This window comes from Balaenoptera acutorostrata, chromosome 4, assembly GCF_949987535.1.
Source record: "Balaenoptera acutorostrata chromosome 4, mBalAcu1.1, whole genome shotgun sequence".
Lineage (NCBI taxonomy): Eukaryota > Metazoa > Chordata > Mammalia > Artiodactyla > Balaenopteridae > Balaenoptera > Balaenoptera acutorostrata.
Genome location: NC_080067.1, coordinates 83,669,757 through 83,690,534, shown reverse-complemented (window position 1 = coordinate 83,690,534; position 20,778 = coordinate 83,669,757). Strand labels below are relative to the sequence as shown.

General features: G+C 39.2%; 1 protein-coding gene and 1 long non-coding RNA gene across 11 annotated transcripts in view; one reads left to right on the top strand and one right to left on the bottom strand.

Annotated features, from left to right (window-relative positions):
• Positions 1–13,205, bottom strand: part of GOLGB1 (golgin B1) — an 86,832-nt gene extending 73,627 nt beyond the window's left edge. For all 9 annotated transcript variants that reach the window (XM_007181843.2, XM_007181844.2, XM_057545070.1 and 6 more), the window contains exon 1: positions 13,074–13,205. The gene's annotated coding sequence lies outside the window, so the exon portion shown is untranslated. The remainder of the gene's footprint in view (positions 1–13,073) is intronic.
• Positions 13,206–13,456: 251 nt separating this feature from the next.
• The window catches only part of LOC130708087 (uncharacterized), a 44,213-nt gene continuing 36,891 nt past the window's right edge, over positions 13,457–20,778 (top strand). The window contains exons 1-2 of one of the 2 annotated variants that reach the window (XR_009008107.1): positions 13,457–13,546; positions 15,879–16,276. This is a non-coding gene — a long non-coding RNA (uncharacterized LOC130708087). Of the gene's footprint in view, positions 13,547–15,878; positions 16,658–20,778 lie in introns of those variants that run through there. The other variant, XR_009008106.1, reaches the window with a different exon arrangement.

The window sequence follows — 20,778 nt, the reverse complement described above, 5'->3', positions numbered from 1 at the left end:
AAGCCCTGGTCCAGGAAGAACCCACATGCCATGAGCAACTAAGCCCGTGCGCCACAACTACTGAGCCTGTGCTCTAGAGCCCATGAGCCACAACTACTGAGCCCATGTGCCACAACTACTGAAGCCCGCGCACCTAGAGCCCGTGCTCTGCAACAAGAGAAGCCACCACAATGAGAAGCCCGTGCACCACAATGAAGACCCAACGCAGCCAAAAATAAATACATAAATAAATAAAAGAAAAGATATTACGATGGATATCACAGAAATACAAAGGATCATAAGAGACTACAATACACAATTATATGCCAAAAAATTGGATAACCTGGAAGAAATGGATAAATTTCTAGAAACACACAACCTACCAAGACTCATTCATGAAGAAATAGAAAATCTGAACAGACCAATAACAGTAAGAGACAGTAATCAAAAACCTCTCAACTAAGAAATGTCCAGGACCTGGTGGCTTCACTGGTGAATTCTACCAAATGTTTAAAGAAGAATTAATGCCAATCCTTTTCAAACTCTTCCCAAAAATCGAAGAGGAGGGAACACTTTCAAATTCATCTTACAAGGCTAGTGTTACCTGATAATGAATCCATACAAGGACACTACAGGAAGAGAAAATTACAGCCCTATGTCCCTGATGAACATAGATGCAAAAATCCTCAACAAAATACTAACAGATCAAATTCAACTTCACACTAGCAGAACCATACACCATGATCAAGTAGAATTTATTCCTTGGATGCAAGGATGGTTCAACATCCACAAATCAATTAATGTGATACACCACATCAACAAAATGAAGGATAAATATCATAAAATCATCTGAATAGATGCAGAAAAAGCATTTGACAAAATCCAACACTCTTTCATGATAAAAACTGAATTAGATACAGATGGGATGTACCTCAACATAATGTTTATATATGACAAGCCCACAGCTAACATCATACTCAATGGTGAAAAGCTGAAAGCTTTTCCTCTAAGATCAGAAACAAGACAAGGATGCTTATTCTCACCACTTCTACTCAATATAGTACTGGAATTCCTAGGGAGAGTAATTAGGCAAGAAAAATAAATAAAAGGCATCCAAATCAGAAAGAAAGAAGTAAAATTGTCTCTGCAGAAGACATGATCTTACATATAGAAAACTCTAAAGAATCCACGAAAAGGCTGTTAAAACTAATAAATGAACTCAGTAAAGTCACAGGATACAAAATCAGTATACAAAATTATTGTTTTTATACACTAACAATGAGCTAGCCAAAAAAATAATAAATTAAGAAAACAACCCCATGTTTAATAGCACCAAAAATAATAATAAAGTACTTAGGAATAAATTTAACGAAGGAGGTGAAAGATCTGTGCACTGAAAACTATAAAATATTGGTGAAAGAGATTAAGGAAGACACAAATAAATGCAAAGATATCCTGTGTTCATGGATTAGAAGAGTTAATATTGTTAAAATGTACATACCACTCAAAGCAATGTACAGAGTCAGCACAATCCTTATCAAAACTCCACTGGCTTTTTTCACAGAAATAGGAAAAAAAAATCCTAAAATCATATAGAACCACAAAAGACCCTGAATGGCCAAAGCAAGGATGATCAATTCATCATCAAAGAAGGTGCCAAGTATAGACAATGAGTAAAGGACAGTCTTCAATAAATGGTATTGGGAAAACTGGATATCCACATGCAGAAGAATGAAATTGGACCCTTATCTCACACCATATACAAAAATTAACTCCAACTTGGTTAAAAACTTGAACACAAGGCCTGAACTGTAAAACTAGTAGAAGAAACACAGAAAAAAAGGCTTCTCGACATCCGTGTGGGCAATTATTTCTTGGCTATGTTCCCAAAAGTGCAGACAACAAAAGCAAAAATAGAAAAATGAGATTCCATCAAACTAAAAAGCTTCTGCATAGCAAAGGAAACAATGAAGAGAATGAAGAGACAAACTATGGAATGGAAGAAAATATTTGGAAACCACACACCTGATAAAGGATTAATATCCAAAATATATAAGTAACTCAAACAACTTAATAGCAAGAAAACAAATAACCCAATTTTTTAAATGGGAAAAGGATTTAGACAGACACTTCTTTTTTTTTTTAATTAATTAATTAATTTTTTATTTATTTATGGCTGTGTTGGGTCTTTATTTCTGTGCAAGGGCTTCCTCTAGTTGTGGCAAGCAGGGGCCACTCTTCATCGCGGTGCGCGGGCCTCTCACTATCGTGGCTTCTCTTGTTGTGGAGCACAGGCTCCAGACGCGCAGGCTCAGTAATTGTGGTTCACGGGCCTAGTTGCTCTGCGGCATGTGGGATCTTCCCAGACCAGGGCTCGAACCCGTGTCCCCTGCATTGGCAAGCAGATCCCCAACCACTGCACCACCAGGGAAGCCCTAGATAGACACTTCTCAAAAGAAGACATACAAATGGTCAACAGGTATATGATAAATGCTCAACATCACTGATCATCAAGAGAATGCAAATCAAAATCACAACATCACCTCACACCTGTTAGAAAGGCTATTATCAAAAAGACGAAAGATAACAAGTGTTGGCCAGGATGTGGAGAAAAAGGCACGCTTGAACACTGTTGGTGGGAATGTAAATTGGCATGGCCATTATGAAAAACAGTATGGAGGTTCTACAAAAAATTAAAAATAGAACTACCATCTGATCCAGCAATTCCACTTCTGGGTATATATCCAAAGGAAATGAAATTAGTATCTTGAAGAGATATCTGCACTCCCATGTTCACTGCAGCATTATTCACAACAGCTAAAATACAGAATCAACCTAAGTGCCCACTGACAGAAGAATGGATAAAGAAAATGTATACAGTATATACACACAATGGGATATTATTCAGTCCTAAAAAAATAAGGAAATCCTGACATTTGTGAAAACATAGATGAACCTGGAGGACATTATGTGGAGGGAAATAAGCCAGGTACAGAAAGACAAGTACTGCATGATCTCATCTATATATAGAATTTTAAAAAGTCAAACTCAAGGAAGCAGAGAGTAGAATAGTGATTGCCAGGTAGTAGAGGGTAGGGGAAATGGGGAGATATTTGTTAAAGGGTACAAAATTTCAATTACGCCAGATGAATAATGTCTGGGAATCTAATGTACAGCATGGTGAATACAGGTAGTTTGCTAAGAGAGTAGATTTTAAATGTTCTCACCTCCAAAAAAAAAAAAAAGGTAACTACGTAGGATGATAAATATGTTAATTAGCTTGACTGTGGTAATCATTTAACAATGTATACATATATCAATATATCACTTACACCTTAAATATATACATTTTTGTCAATTACACCTCAAAGAAGCTTTAAAAAATGATTAATATCTACTTCCAATATTGACACCTACTTAACAAAAATTAATGGCTAAGTATTAATTGCTAAATGAATGTAGAGCACCTAACAGTACAGCAGAGCACAAACAGTAGGTATATGACAGAAATGTGTATCATATTTACTTTTACAAAAGAAAAATTAAACTTTGATATTCTTATCATTTTCTATGATGCAAACTTTGGTGAACACACACACACACACAGGTATATATGTGATTTCTTCATATGAATTAAAACAAATAAATTTATCAATTATCCCCCATCAAAAATAGAAAAACCCAGAAATGAAGCAGAAACACAAGAAATAATTTAAAATTAAAAAAAATACTTTGGAAATAAAGATGAAACTAAAGGGAATACGTATATGAATAATCACAACAAAGTTGCCTTAAAAAAAAAACAAGTTGAAATGAAGGATAATTTTAAAAATCAAAAAGAAATTAGCCATAAACTAAACATGTAACTACTTTGTGACCCAGTAATTTTACTCCTAGGCATTTATCTCAGAGTAATGAAAACTTAAATTCACCCATAAACCTATGCATGAATGTTCTTAGCAGCTTTAGTTTTAAGCACCCCAAACTGGAATCAGCAAGGATGTCCTTCAATAAGTAAATGGTTAAATAAACTATGGTACAGGCATAGCTCGTTTTATTGAGCTTTGCTTTATTGTACTTTGCAGATATTGCATTTTTTACAAATTGAAGGTTTGTGGCAACTCTGTGTTGATCCAGTCTACTGGTACCATTTTTCCTATAGCATTTGCTCACTTCATATCTCTCTCTGTGTCACATTTTGGTAACTCTCGCACTACTTCAAGCCTTTTCACTATTCTTATATTTATGGTGGTCTGTGATCTTTGATGTTACTATTGTAATTGTTGTGGGGCACCATGAACCACACCCTTATCAGGTGGTGAACTTAACCAATAAATGCTGTATGTGTCCTAACTGCTCCACCCACCAGCTGTTCCCCTGTCTCTCCCTCTCCTTGGGCTTCCCTATTCCCTGAGGCACAACAGTATGGAAATTAGGCCAATTAATAATCCTACAATGGCCTCTAAGTGTTCAAGTGAAAGGAAGAGTCACACGTCTCTCAGTTTAAATCAAAAGCTAGGAGTGATTAAGCTTAGTGAGGAAGGGAGGTCAAAAGCCAAGAGAGGATGAAAGTTAGGCCTCTTGCGCTAAACAGCCATGTTGTCATTGCAAAGGAAAATTTCTTGAAGGAAATTAAAAGTGCTACTCCAGTGAACTCACAATGATAATAAAGCAAAAGAGCCTTATTGCTGATATGGAGAAAGTTCCAGTGGTCTAGATAGAAGATCAAATCAGCTACAACATTCCCTTAAGCCAAACCCTAACCCAGAGCAAGGCCCTAACTCTCTTCAATTCTATGAAGGCTGAGAGAGGTGAGGAATCTGCAGAAGAAAAGTTTGAAGTTAGCAGAGGTTGGTTCATGAGGTTGAAACAAGGCGAAACAGCAAGTGCTGATGTAGAAGCTGTAGCAAGTTATCCAGAAGATCTAGCTAAGATAATTAGTGAAGGTGGCTACACTAAACAACAGATTTTCAGCGTAGACAAAACAGCCTCCTGTTGGAAGAAGATGCCATCTAGGATTTTCATAGCTAGAGAGAAGTTAATGCCTGGCTTCAAAGCTCAAAGGACAGTCTGACTCTCTTGTTAGGGGCTAATGCAGCTGGAGACTGTAAGTTGAAGCCAATGCTCATTTACCATTCTGAAAATCCTAGGGCTCTTAAGAATGATGTTAAATCTACTCTGCCTGTGCTCTATAAATGGAACAACAAAACCTGGATAACAGCACGTCTGTTTACAACATGGTTTACTGAATATTTAAGCCCACTGTTGAGACCTACTGCTCAGAAAAAAAGATTCCTTTCAAATTATTGCTGCTCATTAACAATGCACCTGGTTATCCAAGAGCTCTCATGGAAATGTATAATGAGATTAATGTTGTTTTCATGCCTGCTAACAAAACATCCATTCTGCAACCCAAATTCTTTTTGAAATTACCCAGGAGTAATTTCAACTCTCAAGTCTTATTATTTAAGAAATACATTCCCTAAGGCTATAGCTGTCATAGATTCCTCTGATGGATTTGGGCAAAGTAAACTGAAAACCTTCTGGAAAGGACTGACCATTCTAGATTCTGCTAAGAACATTCATGCTTCACGAAAAAAGGTAAAAATATTAACATTAACAGGAGTTTGGGAGAAGTCAAGCCCAACCCTCACTGATGACCTCTGAGAGGTTCAAGACTTTGGTGGAAGAAGTAACTGCAGATGTGGTGGAAACAGCAAGAGAACTAGACTTAAAAGTAGAGGCTGAAGATGTGACTGAATTGCTGCAATCTGAGGATAAATCTTTAACGGATGAGGAGTTACTGCTTCTAGATGAGCAAAGAAAGTGGTTTCTTGAGATGGAATCTACTCCTGGTGAAGATGCTACAAAGACTGTTGAAATGACAGCAAAGCGTTTAGAATATTACATAAACTTAGTTAACAGAGTAGTGGCAGGTTTGAGAGGATCAACTCCAATTTTCAAATAAATTCTACTGTGGGTAAAATGCTATCAAACAGCATTGCATGCTACAGAGAATTTGTTCATGAAAGGAAGAATTAATCGATGCAGCAAACTTCAATGTTGTCTTATTTTTAAAAACTGCCACAACCATTCCAACTTTCAGCAACTACCACCCTGATCAGTCAGCAGCCATGAACATCAAGGCAAGATCCTGTATCTACCAGCAAAAAGATTACAACTTGCTGAAGGCTCAGATGGTAGCATTTTTCATGATAAAGCACTTTTTAATTAAGGTATGTATATTTTTTAGACATAATGCTATTTCACACTTAAAAGACTACAATATAGTGTAAACATAATTTTTATATGCACTGGGAAACCAAAAACATTTGCATGACTCACTTTATTGTGATATTAGCTTTATTGCAGTGGTCTGGAACTGAACCCACAATATCTCCAAGATACGCCTGTACATACATACCATGGCATACTACATAGCAATAAAAAGGAACAAACTACTGATACACCTAACAATTTAGATGAATGAATCTCCAGGAAATTATGCTGAACGAAAAAGAAAAAGCCAATTCCAAAAGGTTACATGCTATATAATTCCACATTTACATAATATTTTGAAATGACAAAATTTTAGAAATGGAGGACAGATGAATGGTTACCAGTGCTTAGGGAGAAGCTGAAGGTGAGAGGGTAGGAGGTGGTTATAATTATAAAAAGGCAACACAAGGTATCCTTGTGGTGTTAGAATTGTTCAATATCTTAACTATGGTGGTGGATACAGGAACCTACACATAGGTGATAAAATTTTATAGAACTTAACATACACGTATACAAATAAAATTGGGGAATGTATTATCAGCATCCTGGTTGTGATATTATACAATAGTTTTCTAAAATGTTACCACTGAAGGAAACTGAACAACGCATACAAGGTATCTCTCTGTATTATTTATTAGAATTGTATGTGAATCCACAATTATCTCAATTTAAAAAAGAAAAAGATTAAACTAAATGTGATATCTTACGATAATACCGTGGAATAGAAAAAGGACATCAATGGAGAAATAAGTGAAATCCAAAGTATGGAGTTTAGTTAATAGTAATGCACCAGTGTTGATTTCTTAGTTTTGACAAATGCACTTTTCTACTGTAACATGCTAACATTAGAGAATACTGGGTGAGAGTTATACTGAATTCTGAACTATCTTTGCATATTTTCTATAGTAAATTTAAAATTGTTCCTAATGCTTTGTTTCTTAAAAAATTCAAAGAAATAAATAGTAAAGAAGGAATCAAGAGAAAGTGATAAATATTGCAGATAAGCAATGAGGATAATAGGATCCCCTGAAAAAGAAAAACAAAGCAAAGGTACAGAACAAACGCAAAAAACAAAAGCCAAGAGCACTTATCTGAAATTTTAAAAGATTTGAAGTTACATATTGAAAGAGGCCACCAGATACCTGATAATATCAACAGAATGACCAACAAGACATTCTAGTAAAATTAATGGACTTAAAAAGAATTCTTTGAGGTTTAGGCTGAAATGTGACTTACAAGCAAAAAAAAAAAAAAAAAAGACTATGGTCAGACTTTTCAACAGCAATGTTTTTGCCAGAAAAAAAAATGGAGTTACAGATTTGAGATATTTAAGGAAAGAAAATGTGAGCTAAGGATTTTATTTTCAGCAAAAATGACCTTCAGATATAAAGAGCACACACAGAATGTTACCAACTTGCAAGAAAATTAGTGAAAAATTTTCCCAGGAGCCTTTCCTAAGGCATCTATTAGAGAAAAAGCTTGAGATAACCAAAATGACTAAAGAAACATCATCATAAGGACTGGTGTGAGCACTAAATATGTTACTCATAGAACTAAGGCTGGGATGGAGACAGCATAGTATTTAATGATTATATGCTCTGACAACATATAGGGCTCCAATTTTTAAAAATGGGGAAAATGTAAATAGCATATACAAAATAAAACTTATAAAAATTTTAACAACCCAAATTGGTGGCAGTCATTATCATTATTATTCCTTGACTATTATATGTGTCCTGTGGAATTAAATGAGCAATTATGGGCATAGTAATTCTATCATATAGTCATTATGAAAAAAGGAGACAGACATATAACACAAAAGAAATTAAGAACCCCAAAATAAAAACTAATCTTGAATTTGAATCAAAAGTACCAGTATGGGGCTTCCCTGGTGGCGCAGTGGTTGAGAATCTGCCTGCCAATGCAGAGGACACGGGTTCGAGCCCTGGTCTGGGAGGATCCCACATGCCGCGGAGCAACTAGGCCCGTGAGCCACAATTACTGAGCCTGCGCGTCTGGAGCCTGTGCTCCGCAGCAAGAGAGGCCGCGATAGTGAGAGGCCTGCACACCGCGATTAAGAGTGGCCCCCGCCCGCCACAACTAGAGAAAGCCCTCGCATAGAAACGAAGACCCAACACAGCCAAAAATTAATTAATTAATTAATTGAAAAAAAAAAAAAAGTACCAGTATGAACCTGCAAGGTATTTTATCTTAGTACATATATTTTCCTAGCTCTGTCCATTGAAAAACACTATGACAAACTGAGAAGCAATAAGTATTTCTAGTCTTGAAATACTATTCCCCAGTTTAAAAACAATTTTTTTTTAATAGGAGGGCTTCTTAGAGAAATGGCTGATTTCAATTCTGAAGCAGGAAATGGTACAAGATGAGCCTGAAACATTTTTTCATACAAAACAGCAAAGAAGCTATCAAAGACTAACATAGAGTCATGTCAAAAGGATCCAGGAGACAAACTGAAGAAGTTCCCACAGGCCAAAGGAACAACTGAGTTTCTAATAAGATTATGAATTAAATTGCAACAGATATTTAAATCCACCGAAAATATTTAAATTCACAAGTTCATAATAATAATAAACTAGTCATCATCTGAACTAAGTATCGTGAAAACTAGGTTAAGTACAAGGATTTATCTTGTCTTTTCTATTTGGACTTTGCCTTATGACTCCATGATGCAAGAGTGATTTCTATAGCTGTTGACATTAAAGGAATAACATGGAAGTGTAAAAGGATGGGCACCTCAGGCCCAGTTAGGGTCTTTAGGTAGCTCAGAGGTTGGGAACTTGAGGGCAAGAGAGCCACTAAGTAGCCATGCTTAAGCTAAACGAAGAAAGATGGATCTCTGCCTCTGAGAGGCTCACTGTAGGATAGAAATGGGCAAATGCATATATAAAAATTAGTAGGGCTTCCCTGGTGGCACGGTGGTTGAGAATCTGCCTGCTAATGCAGGGGACACGGGGTCGAGCCCTGGTCTGGGAGGATCCCACATGCCGCGGAGTGGCTGGGCCGGTGAGCCACAACTACTGAGCCTGCGCGTCTGGAGCCTGTGCCCCGCAGCAGGAGGGGCCGCGATAGTGAGAGGCCCGCGCACTGCGATGAAGAGTGGTCCCCGCTTGCCGCAACTAGAGAAAGCCCTCGCACGAAACGAAGACTCAACACAGCCAAATAAATAAATAAATAAATAAAGTAGCTATTAATTTAAAAAAAAAATTAGTAAAGGGGAAAAGATATAGTAATAAATTCATGCAAGGAATATCTGTGACTACTGGACAAGCAATGCTCTTGCTGTTGTTTTATAAAGCACCAGAATCATGAATAGCAATTTGGAAAAAGAATAAAATAAAGAGCTTCATGCCAAGGTCAGGGTTCAATAAAACATTCAGGCAAATAAAACAATCCCTCAAAGTCAATGCTGGCCACACCTATAAATTCTGCCACAGGATCCCAACACTTCTGTGTTGAGGTGGCATTTAGAATTCCATGAGTCTTATTTTCTCAGTATTCACTGCTAATTATTTTCAAAATATATACTTGGTGTGGAGCATTATGCTAAGAACCACAAAAATATAAAAAGAAATATAAGGCATGCCCCAACCACAGAGAACCTAGTACAAAATGCATGGGAAAATAAAGTAACTGAAGACAGTGAGCACATGCCTATGACTACATGCATACGCACCATTTGCTTTGGAATTTAAATCACATTTTCCCACAGAAACAACAACACAGAAAATGGCTGTATTTCCAGATCACTCCTCAAACTCACTCATTGTATGTTTAGCTGAGCCTCAGTAGTTTTCCTTAATTCTAAGTGATCCTCAACCAGTTTGAGAAGCTGATAGGAAATGGTGCTATATAGCTGGGAAAAGCATATGCAATATTATGATATAATTTTACAATTAGAAAATGGAAAACTAGTTTTCATGACACAAAAAAACCTGTTTTTATTAAACAAATTTGGAAGTAAATGGTAGCTATAATTTATATACACAGTACTATGTACTAAATATTACTCCAATTGCTTTATATATAATAACTTATTTATCCTCATCATTTTACTCATTTTATTTTTAAAACAACCCCAAGGAGGAGTTCTATCAATATCCCTAGTATTAAAGTGTGTAAGGCATAGGGAAGTTAAGTAATCTTCCCAGTCACAGAGCTCGACAAAGCTTCTTTACTGGTAGAGATTCAGAAGATAACCTATTTTCTGAGCAACCTCATCACCCAACATTCTTCACTGGGGCTGAAAATAGTGCTGGAGGCATGAGGGCACTCATATACTTGCATATACTTACAGTTATATAACCACTAGACTAAAATGAAATGACTCACAGTAGTAGGGCTCTAAAGAATTCCGTATTGTTTATACCATAGATAGGCTCATGCAAGGGAACAAAGGATATTTGCACATGGATATTCACTACAGCAGTGGTTTTTGTTTGTTTGTTTGTTTTTAAGAGAGTTTATTTTTACTTTTGAAAATTTTTGGCCTCGAGGCATGCAGGATCTTAGTTCCTGGACCAGGGATCAAACCTGTGCCCCCTGCAGTCGAAGCACAGAGTCTTAACCACTGGACTGCCGGGGAAGTCACTACAGCAGTGTTTGTGATGACTAATGACTGAAAACAATATCAATGTCCATCAATAGGGGACAGGCTAAATACATTTTGATATTTCTACAGGGGAATGCTGTACAGCCTTTTAAAAGAATGGGGTAGTTTTATACTTATGGATATGGAAAAAATACCTTATAGTATAAAGTGGAAAAAAAAAGGTGTAGAATAGCAGGTATATTATGATTCAACTTGTTTGAGAGAGAAAAGGAGAGGGATATATATTATACATGTGCTTGAATATAATCAGAAATTTTCTTAAGAATAAACATTATTTACAGTGCTTACTTCTGGGAAATAGGGAATGTGGAAAAGGATCAGTACATAGAGGAGAAAGAGATTTTTGTTTTTATATTATATCCTTTTGTATTGAATTTACTTTTACCAAAAAGCACATATTGCTGATTTTAAATTAGCTTAATTAAAAATGGACTATTGTAGAGCTTAACATCCTTTCATATAGTGGTTCCTAACAATATACTAGCAGGTAATGATCAGTGGTGAGATGTGTCCCAAATAATTTATTTCTAATATAGTTAAGCTAGAGAAGTTTATGAATGATTTTTTATAAACAAGAATAAAATCAACATCCTTTTAATTAATCCACTAATGTAACGGGGAAAAAAAGAGAGACTTTAATATTCAAGCAGAGGGAAAAGAGAATTCTATCCTAAGGATGATTATTTTTAGAAGAGGCTGCATCTCAGAGGAATGGAGGTCCTCAAAAATAATAAAATAATAATAATAAATTAAAATAAAATAAAAAGGATTCCCCCAATCTGGAAGTCCTCAGAGATGCAAACACCTTTCTAAAAAAATAAGGAAATATCTTTATGTGATCCCCAGATTGGGTTGGGAGTGTGCCAGAAAATGGGCAAGAATTTGTTTTCATCCTTTTAAATATGTATGTTTTTGTATATTTTATAAGTAATATATTTACAGTGTTATTCATACATTATTTATAATTAAATATACAGTATTTAGAGGATGGTTGCTCAAAAAAAAAGTTTTACTGATAGGGCAAGCAATTAAAAATGTCTGGAAACTACTGATGTAGTCCAACAAATTTAATGCAGTGAAGAGGAAAGCATTAAATGGCCATTCCATGGTCAAAGGATGAAAAATAAAAGCTGTGAAACAGTCAGTGTACAACGTCTGCAATTTTTTTGACCATTCACAATCATTCTGACCATCCAAATTTAATTACTTCATTCTTCTGAAAAGGCCTCCAGCCTTTCTGCAGGGAGTTCTCCACTGCCATCTTGCACAGAACTGTGAGAGTCTTTAAAAGCTCAGAAAGCTTCCAACTACCTCCAAAAGTGAAAGTACTTATCCAGTGATTTTTATATATCTCTGCCCCACTCTTAAACTGTCCTCTCCCCACAGACCAACTGGAACTCTTTGCGTAAGTCAGACAAATATATTCCTCATTTGTCGAGGGGCTTATCCTCTGCTTCACACTCCTACGCACCACTCCTGTTACGCAGAATAAACATCCTCCACACCACCAAATCAAGTTCTTTTTCCTCCAGAACTCTATTCAGGGTTCCCATTCCTCTAACTGCCTGACCACCTCTGATTCCTGGGACTTTAGTGTTGATGGGATCGCAAGGATCTTCCCTCTCTCCCAATCTCTCCAGCAACTCATTAGCAGGATCATTCGTCAGGCCCTCGTTTGAGTTACTGTCGCCAATGTTTCTGCGATCTCTGCCCTCAAGACTTTCGGTTTGTCTGGGTCCCGCCTCCCCTTCCCGACACTAAGTTTGTTTAGGGCCTGAGCGCAGGGGCCTGGCAGGTTCTCTCCGACGTCAGCTGTTGCGTACACAGGTCAGCCTGAGCAGGCCACTCAGGGAACAAGGCCGTCCTGACAGGACCGACCGGAGCGCCTTTCTCCGTCGCTCCCAGAGGAAAAACGTCCTGGGGATGGGGTAGACAGCGCATATGTGCCTAGAGGCCACACAGGGCGACCCCGAAGCCATCTGGCGGGGCCAGCTGGCGTGTGGACGATTAGAACTAGGCCTGGTAGGTGAAGGGAGGCGGACTGAACGGCCGGATCCGGGACTGAATCAGGATGGGGAGGGAACCCGAGTGTGGCTGCTTTGGCAGCCCCGCGGGCCCTGTGGCGGGGGTGACCGTTACAAGGCTCAAGGAGGCGAAGAGTTGGGGAGCGTCCCCCACTCACCTGGAAGAGGCTGTCGCCGGAGGCTCCAGCTGCCCCCCTCCCAAATTTAAGCCACGTCAGCTCGGGAATCCCGTACGCGACACCTACCGCTGCAGCGCCCCGCCAAGGGACTCAACCACTGGCAGTTGGGACGGAAAACGGGATTAGGCTATGGACCAATCAGGACTATCAGCAGAGCGTTACCAGGGAGACCAGGCACGCCTTGTTTGTAACTAACCCATCAACAATGACAGAGACCAATCAATGTCGGGAAGTGCTCCGCTTCCTCAAAGAAACAGCCAATAGACTCTAAAGAGTGGAGGAGGGGCGGAGTCAGACGGGAGCAAGTGTTCCGGAAGAAAATCTAAGGAAGAGCCGGAAATGCCGGGAGGGCGGGCGTTCTGGTAAGGTCAGGTGTTGATGGGACGGCCGATTTCTTCTCATTCCTCCGCGGGGTTGGCGGTGCCTGACCCGGGTTAGGGCTTGGGCTTTTGGTGAGACACTGCACCCCGGGAAACCAGCTGCCGTTAGGATTGTTGAATGAGCTGTGAAGGGAGTGGGGATGTGGGGTTTGCGCTTAGAGTCAAAATATTAGAGCCAGAAGGTAGGTGGTCTAATATGACTTTTTCATTTTACTGATGAAAAATGAGAACCAGTTTAAAGTGACTTGTCCAAAGACAAACAGCGACTTACTGATGGAACTCGGACAAGAACCTGGCATCTGTATGAAAGGATCAGAGATGTTTTTAAGGACATGAATGAGAGAGAATAGTGAATACTAGGAAATGCCTTTTAGGAAGTGGGGCTTGAACTGGCCCTTAAACAGAGGTTGAGGGTTTGAGGGCTTGGGTCCTGGAATGGGAGTCAGTGAGGCGCTCCAGTAATAGTCACAGAAAACATGCTTGCTCTCCTTAAGCCCCTAAGGAAAGGGGGAAAGTAGCCAGTTCCTGTGATTTAAGGCACTCTCTTGACGATGAGTATTATTTGAATTTATTGAGTCTTACTGTGTACCAGGCACTCAGCCCACTATATGCATCCTCACCCTAGTGCTTACATAACCCTTTGAGGTTTGAACATCAGTAAGGCCTTTGCTGGCTACCCATCTAAAATTGTAGTCCCCTGTAATCACTGTGTACTGTTCTTAGACCTGGAGATATAGCTGAGATCAAGAAACAAAAGTTCCTGCCCTTTTGAAAATAATAATTTAGTGAGGAGAGAGAAAATAAACAGTTGGCCCTTGAACAACACAAGTGTGAATTGCACGGGTCCACTTATACACTGATTTTTTTTCAGTAATAAATACTACACTGTCTGGCCTGGTTGAACCCATGAACAGAACCACCTGTAAGGAAGAAACATGTATAGGGAGAACCAACTCCCTAATTTATTCTGGGGTTTACGACTACAGAGGGTCAGTGCTCCTAATTCCCACGTTGTTCAAGGGTCAACTGTAATATGGTAGATGGCAAAATGCTTAGGAAAAATGCAAGCAGAGATGGGGTATAGTGGGTGCAGGGGACTGCAATTTTAGAAAAACTGAGACCAGGCATGCTGGCTTTTGCTTCATTCTCTTGTACTTCTTAAAACTTGGAATGTAAAGGGCAGCCCTTCCAGGGCCCAACATGAGCCAGGGCTTGCAGGGCTTATTCTGCAGGCTCTCCAAGAGATTTTATTTGAGGTCAGTGAGCAAGGGAATGTTGCTGTATATCAACTGCAGCTGTTGAGGGTTGAGGCACCCAGCTGACTGCATCAACAGCTGAAATTGCTCCCTGATGATGTGCAGACCTTTCATGTAGCTGGTCTCTGTGAGTTATATTTAAATACAGTCATTAAATAAAATCCTCACTAATCAGGATTCCCTAGTGGTAAAGAAGTCTAACTTATGAGATCTGGATTTTGTATGAAAGTATCTGTGTATACTTACCCACAGAGGTCTGGGTCTTTATCTCTATTCCCCTAGGTCAGCAAAAATCCCAGAAGGATCCAGAGTGTACCAAATACCCAATACTCAAAGCCTAAGAAAAAACTGTTCTGAAATCCCTAGCCCTCATAAGTAGTAAGTCACTGTCATAAGTCACTGTCTCCTCTGGAAGTGCAGAGATGCCTGTGCATACTTTGGTGCCCATTTCTTGACTAGGGCCTGCCTACAGAATGCAGCCACAGTAGACGGGAACTGGTGTCCCACCTATGTTGAGGACAGAGGGACTGCCGTTGTGTGAATTGTTTGGGCTTTGTTCTGGTGTCCCAAGGAGGCCAATATGACATGGGGTAGATTTCAGGCCATTTGTCTCCATGTCGCAGTTGGTAGTCATCCTTCATACCAATTAACTCCTAGAAACAGATGCCAGAGGAAGCTCTCTACAGGAATTGGGACTTTTGTTCTCCTGACTTTCCTCCTGGGAATGTCGGCACTCCTGATTAAGCACTAGACCCATGGAGAGACTGAGCTGACGTTAGGAAAACTGAGACCAGGCCTGATGACTTCCAGCTTCCTGTACTCCTTAAAACTTGAAATGTACAGCAACCCTTGATGTGTTTTTTTCCAGCCCAGCTCCAGTTTTTGCTCTCCATGAGTCCCTGTAGATAGTCTATCTTTGATGATGGAAGAGATTAGGATTTGGGGGCTCTTCTGTCTGTGGAGCTGCAGGTGTCTCCTTGCCTCCTGCTGGATGAACTTTGGGATGGGGACCAAGGATGGCAGGTTGTTTCTTGAGAAGGCTATAAGTGTGGAATGAGTAGATGTCCTGATTCAGGCTTCTCAGAGGCATCAGAGATGCCTGAGGGATACAGAAACTTGCTGATTTATGCTCTTATCTTGCTATTAAGGCCCTGGTACCTGTCTTTCAGCTCTTGCTGAGCATCCTCAAGCAGCAGCGGTTTTGCCCAAAGGTGGGCAGGGCTAAGCAGAAACCCTGGCACATGGGAGAACAGGAGAACTGAAGAGGCCAGACATCGTTGCCTGGAAGATGGCAAGAGTTGTCTCCCAGCTCTTGCTAGGATCTGCTCCTCTGACAGCTGAAGAAGAAACCACTGTTAAAACTCCCCCTGTGTCTTCAGGGGCTAGAGATGCTATAACTGTTTGACTCAAAGACCTGGAATAATCCAGGCTCCAGGAGAGTTGATTGAGGCCTCTTCTAACTTCAAGAGTCTTCCCCCACAGAATCAGCAGGCTCTGGATACTTCATGGAACATGTAGAGCCAGGCAGAAAATCTTGGAAGCCCTGGTAGGCAAAGGGTGGGAATGGCTGAAACAAGTGGAATTATTCTCTATAGGGGATGAAGCCACGGTAGTTTGTAGAGGAGAAGCAACATTTATGCCACAAGAACTCAGTTACTATTTCTATATGAATTGTTACTGAGCATTTACAATATGTGAGGAAGTCATATGGGGAGCAGTGGTGACTTTCTCATCCTGAGGCACCTAGAGCCAAGGGCATGAGGAACCTGAAATCAAAGAGAAGAAAATTCCTAAGAGATGTAACCATACAGCTTTTATTCAGCATTGATTCAACAAATACTTACTAAGCACAGACCATATGTCAGGCACTTTATGTGGCTTATTTTTTATCTGGGATCTAAGAATAAATCTCGGGCCTTTAAGCAGGCTTTGTGATGGAGACTTCTCTAGCCCATCAATTTGAAGAATGTTCTTATCATGTATCTTAGGGGATGTGGTAGGCCCCTTTTTTGGAGAACTCCCAAGTACCTATAAAAGTCCCTCAGGATACAACTATATTTAAAGATTAATATACTAGCACAAAGAGGTCACTAGAACTCAAGTTACATATCAAGTTGACATCTCTGATATGCTTCATAGGTACTTTCAAGGACTGTATCACTAAAGCCTACCCTCACAATATTCCTAGTCTAGAATATCACCAAGATTGACAAAGTTACCCCACTACTGCTGATATAACTAATAAATTTGCATGTAGAGCAGATATTGTGAGAATGTCTGTAGACCTCCTAAACATCTCTAAATTGTCCTAGGTGTGTCCTGCTCAATGAACTCTCCTTGATCTTTATTAGAAGATTTCTTTAACAATTAAGAGATTTTCTGCATTTATTACTGTAGAGTTCTACGCATGCTGTTTAGGAAGGTGTATTCAACCTAGAGTCAAAACTAAGATATTAATAGGTTTTGTATAACCAGCAGTTAACAGTCTCTCTTCTGATCTCTGAAGGAAGTGCAGCTCTAGCCTTTCTCTCCTGCTTCATTCCTCTCAGCCTTCAAGATTACCAACCTTCTAATGTCCTTGCCTTACACACATTTTAATTAGGCTGACAGGCACAAGAAACACAGGCTGATTAATATGAGTGAAAGATTTGGCTGCATAATTTATAGACCCAGTAATAAGACACCTTTTAGGACTCCTGTAGGGACACAGGTGTTGAGTCTCTGCTCCCTTGGAGACTCTTTTCCATTAAGGTACATGACTTCTTTATGCCTGTGTAGTGCTGAGGGTTGCACATTCTAGAGACAGCCATTGAGGACCTTGCCTCAACTCGCTCTCTCTTTTTTTTTTAAATATTTATTTATTTGGGTACACCAGGTCTTAGTTGCAGCACGCGGGATCTTCGTTGTGGTGTGGGAGATCTTTAGTTGCAGCATGCACGATCTTTTAGTTGTGGCATGCGGGATTTAGTTCCCTAACCAGGATTTGAGCCCAGGCCCCCTGCATTGGGAGGATGGAGTCTTAACCACTGGATCACCAAGAAAGTCCCTCAACTCTCTTGTCTTCTCTATGTCTTATGGGCATCCTATGAAACCAATTTATTCATTCCATATTTATTACTTTAACTTGATTTATTTTTTTAATCTTTCTATTCTGCCTATTAGATATTTTTTTGAGTGTATTACATGAGAATTCAAAGCACTTAAAATTGCTTGGGTCTCTTAATGGGAGGGCAAGACCACTTTTCCATGTGTGCTAGCCAAATCTGCACTCAACAAATAGTTACCAAATGCCTTCTTCATAATGTATTGGTTGAATAGGTATACTGTTTTTTCATTCCCTCTTCATGGAACACTCCCCTTCTACTCCTTGAGCTGCTCAATTCATTCTTTTTTTTTTTAATTAATTAATTTATTTATTTATTTTTGGCTGTGTTGGGTCTTCGTTTCTGTGCGATGGCTTTCTCTAGTTGCGGCAAGCGGGGGCCACTCTTCATCGCGGTGCGCGGGCCTCTCACTGTCGCGGCCTCTCCCGTTGCGGAGCACAGGCTCCAGACGCGCAGGCTCAGTAATTGTGGCTCACGGGCCCAGCCGCTCCGCGGCATGTGGGATCCTCCCAGACCAGGGCCCGAACCCGTGTCCCCTGCATTGGCAGGCAGACTCTCAACCACTGCGCCACCCGGGAAGCCCCATTCTTTTTTTTTTTTAATCATAAAATTCTTTATTTTTTTTCTATCCACTTTATATTTTATTTTCTATATTTAAAATTTTTTAAATTTTATATTGGAGTATAGCCAATTAACAATATTGTGATAGTTTAAGGTACACAGCGAAGCAACTCAGCCATACATATACATGTATACATTCTCCCCCAAACTCCCCTCCCATCCAGGCTGCCACATAACATTGAGCAGAGTTCCCTGTGCTATACAGTAGGTCCTTGTTGGTTATCCATTTTAAATATAGCAGTGTGTACATGTCGATCCCAAACTCCCTAACTATCCCTTCCCCCCACCCTTCCCCCCGGTAACCTTAAGTTGTTCTCTATGTCAGTGAGTCTGTTTCTATTTTCTAAATAAGTTCACTTGTATCATATCTTTTTAGGTTCCACATATAAGGGATATCATATGATATTTCTCTTTCTCTATCTGACTTACTTCACTCAGTATGGCAATCTCTAGGTCCATCCATGTTGCTGCAGATGGCATTATTTCATTCTTTTTAATGGCTGAGTAATATTCCATTGTATATATGTACCACATCCTCTTTATCCATTCCTCTGTCAATGGACATTTAGGTTGCTTCCATGTCTTGGCTATTGTAAACAGTGCTGCAATGAACATTGGGGTGCATGTATCCTTTCGGACCCTGTTTTTCTCTGGATATATGCCCAGGAGTGGGATTGCAGGGTCATATGGTAGCTCTGTTTTTAGTTTTTTAATGAACTATTCTCCATACTGTTCTCCAAAGTGGCTGTACCAATTTACATTCCCACCAACAGTGTAGGAGGGGTCCCTTCTCTCCAAACCCTCTCCAGCATTTACTGTTTGTGGATTTTTTGATGATAGCCATTTTGACTGGTGTGAGGTGATATCATACTTATTGCATTTCTCTAATAATTAGTGATGTTGAACATCTTTTCATGTGCCTCTTGGCCATCTGTATGTCTTCTTTGGAGAAATGTCTATTTAGGTCTTCTGCCCATTTTTTGATTGAGTTGTTTGTTTTGAGGATATTAAGCCTCATGAACTGTTTGTAAATTTTGGAGTCTAATCCCTTGTCAGTCACATCATTTGCAAGTATTTTCTCCCACTCTGTGGGTTGTCTTGTCATTTTGTTTATGGTTTCCTTTGCTGTGCAAAAGCTTTTGAGTTTAATTATGTCCCATTTGTTTATTTTTGTTTTTATTTCCATTATTCTGGGGGACAAATCGAAAAAAATATTGCTGCGATTTATGTCAGAGAGTGTTCTGCCTATGTTTTCCTCTAGGAGTTTTATAGTGTCTGGTCTCACATTTAGGTCTTTAATCCATTTTGAGCTTATTTTTGTGCATGGTGTTAAAGAATTATCTATTTTCATTTTTTTAGTGTAGCTGTCCAGTTTTCCCAGCTCCATTTGTTGAAGAGACTGTCTTTCCACCATTGTGTAGTCTTGCCTCCATTGTCATAGATTAATTGACCATAGGTGTGTGGGTTTATTTCTGGGCTTTCTATCCTGTTCCATTGATCTATATGCCTATTTTTGTGCCAGTACCATACTGTTTTGACAACTATAGCTTTGTAGTATAGTCTGAGGTCAGGGAATCTGATTCCTCCAGCTCCGTTTTTCTTTCTCAAGGTTGCTTTGGCTATTCGGGGTCTTTTGTGTCTCCATACAAATTTTATGATTTTTTGTTCTACTTCTGTGAAAAATGCCATTGGTAATTTGATAGGAATTGCATTGAATCTGTAGATTGCCTTGGGTAGTATACTCATTTTGACAATATTGATTCTTCCAATCCAAGAACATGGTATATCTTTCCATCTGTTTGTCTTTCTTTGATTTCTTGTCTTATAGTTTTCAGAGTACAGGTTTTTTGTCTCCTTAGGTAGGTTTATTCCTATGTATTTTACTCTTTTTGATGTGATGGTAAATGGGATTGTTTCTTGAATTTCTCTTTCTGATCTTTCATTGTTAGTGTATAGAAATGCAACAGATTTCTGTTTATTAATTTTGTAACCTGCAACTTTACCAAATTCATTGATGAGCTCTAGTAGTTTTCTGGTAGCATCTTTAGGATTTTCTATGTATAGTATCATGTCGTCTGCAAACAGTGACAGTTTAACGTCTTCTTTTCCAGTTTGGATTCCTTTTTCTTCTCTGATTGCCATAGCTAGGACTTCCAAAACTATGTTGAATAAAAGCGGCAAGAGTGGACATTCTTGTCTTCTTCCTGATCTTAGAGGAAATGCTTTCAGCTTTTCACCATTGAGTATGATGTTAGCGGTAGGTTTGTTGTATATGGCCTTTATTAGGTTTAGGTATATTCCCTCTATGCTCACTTTCTGGAGA